Raw genomic sequence first — 3,335 nt, 5'->3', positions numbered from 1 at the left:
AGTAACTTTTTTGATCTTTGTATTCACACAGATGGATCCAGGATTTGTAGTATAGGAGTTCCTACCACAACATTAAGTTAATACGATAGTAATTGAGTTCATAATCACATGTTTATAGTTATTTAGTCGACATCTTAATACATATAAAGGATCGGGAGAAAAGCTATTAGATTCACGTGAAGCCATAGATTACGCTGTAGGTTTGCCTTTGGCTGTCCAAACCTACTGTGTCTGAAGTCCCATAGTATGTGGTCAAAGCAATCATTCAACCTCGATTTGGATACTGATACAAAATGAAGTTCTGATACCACTCTGTCACAAACCCAACAAACAATAATCACACAAGTCAGGTCGTGAAGTGAAAAGGTTGTAGACTGCGTATAAGTACTCATGACTCCCTCTCCTAAAACATTTGACAAATTAAGGTTGAAATCCCACTTAAAACGAAAATAAGTGTTTGACTAACTCGTAGTAGAACGCTAAAATACCTTCTAAATATTGAACAAATGAAATTCCAGTACTCAAATGAATGAAAGGTTCACATAAATCCTCAAAGAGAATTACAACCAAAGTTCAACAATGCATGACCACAAGTACATTACAACACCATTTCACCATAAGAACAAGTGACTACAGAAAATTAAACTGATAAATAATGATATAAAATAGGATACACAGTTGAACATGCCCCCTCCCACCCAAAAAAATACATAGTAGTCCTTAGTGATACAGCACAACTTGAAGAGTTTAAACTCGTTTTTTTTTATTGACTAATTGCCGCGAAGTCGCTCAACAAAGGGTAAAACCGATGGCTCGCGAGCTTTAACCCACCATAACCAACACTGCAACTACACAAGGGGAAAGATCAGCACAGAACTAATACCTAAAGTCTTTTCTAAGCAGAAGCCAGAGAGCAATTCCCGTTGCCATATGGAGTCGATGATACATCTTCATCAACTATCCAAACAAAACCAGGAGTGTCGAAGTTTCTCAACGGGGCAACTTTCTGGTCTCGTATCCGGATGATCTCTCTCGTCTATAACTTCAACATTAAGCCCTGACAACTTCTGAGCTAGTAGCTTACATGCTTCAAAACTTACTGAAAGTTGGATTTCCAAAGGGATCGCATTGTCTCCAGCTTTGCAGCATTGGCCAATAGAGCCTCGTGGCCAAAGGGGCAGTCTCTAATCTCCAACTTACGGAGGCTCTCACAACCAGAGAGCACGTAATGGAGGCCTAGATCGCCATCCCCTGCAAAAGTTAAGGAAAGCATCTCTAACTTCTTAGCATGGACCCCGATGTACTAAAACACACGATCTGTAAGGAGACCAGAAAGAGAAAGTCGACAATTCCTTGCAGTGTTGCACGATGGCCCCAAAACCAGCATCAAGAGGTTCAAGGGTTGAGTAATCAGGTGTCTGAGGCTCGATAATACACAAACGAAATCGGATCATATTAGGACGGTTCCTTGCAATAGTAACCAGTGCGTCATTTGTCATTTGGCGGCAGAAGTATAAAACTGACTGAAGCTTAGGGCAGCCCACCGAGACAGCCACAAGACCTTGCTCTGTCAAGGATACATTCGGTCCTGGAGCAAATAGATCAGACGGGAACACCCTAAGCTCTTGAAGTTCCTTACAAGAGTTGGCAATCTCCTCAAGACCGCTATCTTCAACGTAATCTAGCACCTGCATTCACATCCATTCCAAGTGACATAAAGTAATAATGCAAGAGATATATCGAGCCACTGAACAAGAACTTAAAGACTTGTGGAAGCATCCAACTCGGAGAGATAAAACGCCAATTGCCAAAGTGTAGGAGCAACTCTTTAGTCCAGATAACAACTATGCAACATTAAGTTATTCTCCATATGGTTGACCAGCAAATTATTCCAGAATTTACTTGACATCAATTGTTTAGCTACGTCATTTCAGTATGCAACAAAGCTTATCTACGCTTTTTTTTTATTTCGGCGGTTATCAGAATCAGCATAACAATTAGTAATAAGTTAGGATGACTGTTCTTCGCTTGGAAACTTCTGTTACTACAACTAGACAAAATGCTTTGAAGATAATACAATGATAACTATGATCAACTTCTCTATTTTATCACAAACACAGTTAATGTATCAAGTCTCGACTGTTGAAAAACATGCAAATTTATACGAAAGTAAAACACAAATTAGAACATTACCTACAACCGCTGTAAATTGTGACAGTGGCTGACGAGCTTGCCAAGATCAGGTATTTGAACGGTAGCGTAGCTTAAATTCAAAGAGGTGAGTTTGGCGTGGACTGGATGAATAGTTGGAAAGTAGGCTGGCACGGCCTCCCAAAACCCACTCAACCCTTTGAGTTTATTGCAGCCCGAAAAAACCTGAGATACATTTACGAAAACTTTAGAAACATCAGCCTGTGTGTCAGCCGAGTAAGATCCAGTACCAAATTCAACCAAATGTGAAGCATGACGAAGTAACTTTGGAAATTTCTCGATGGACACAGCGCGATTGAGCCGAAGAGTTCTCAAATGAGGAGAGCGAGCAACTAGACGCTCCAAAGCTGAGAAGCTGATCTCCGAAGCCAAACAAGCAATGTTAAGTAACACAAGCGATGTGCAGCTATCAGGAAAATGACTAAGCCAATGACCACTCAGGTCTTCCACTTCACTTTCTCCCAAGTCCAATTCTCTCAGATTCCTGCGTCAAATTGTGAGTTACATAAGAAAACAAAGATAAAATACAATGATTAGATTAAAATTGCGCCCTCTTACGTCACTTCTGTTTTTGTAGTCTATGATCTTGCTTCATGGCCTAGAAATAGAATCAAAGGACCAAGGCAATTCTTCGCTATGGTATTCTTGCTACTCTTTCCACCAAAATGCTGTCAAAGACCATCCAAGTAAGCCAAAGTACTCGGACGAAAATGCTCCACAAACCTACTATTTCTTCGAAACAGCTACCCCAAATGCAGGACTAAAAGTTTTTCCACGAGTAACGACTAAACTACTCGGACAACAATACTCTACCAAACGTACCATTTCATCAACCCCTCAATTACAAACGAGTATAGTTAACCCCAGATCCAAAGATTAAGTATTCAGACAACAATGATCCACAAAACCCACTAGTATTTTCTCTAAACAGATGCAAAGATTTGAACGTTTTCTCACCAGTAAGGACTAAAGTACTCAAAAGAACAATGCTCTACAAAAAACAAGTACAACTAACTCCAGATGCAAAGATTACAACTTTTTCACCATTAAGGACTAAAGTACTTATAAAAGGGTAAAATGCAGCTAAAATATGCTAGATAAACCTGCATAAGACTGTGAAACCA

General features: G+C 39.8%; 1 pseudogene; it reads right to left on the bottom strand.

The window, feature by feature from the left end:
- Positions 1 to 498: 498 nt before the first annotated feature.
- LOC124892920 lies at positions 499 to 2,700 on the bottom strand (annotated as a pseudogene).
- Positions 2,701 to 3,335: the final 635 nt, after the last annotated feature.

The sequence above is a fragment of the Capsicum annuum genome, unplaced genomic scaffold (assembly GCF_002878395.1).
Source record: "Capsicum annuum cultivar UCD-10X-F1 unplaced genomic scaffold, UCD10Xv1.1 ctg52006, whole genome shotgun sequence".
Taxonomy (NCBI): domain Eukaryota; kingdom Viridiplantae; phylum Streptophyta; class Magnoliopsida; order Solanales; family Solanaceae; genus Capsicum; species Capsicum annuum.
This window is presented reverse-complemented; position numbering and strand designations above follow the sequence as displayed.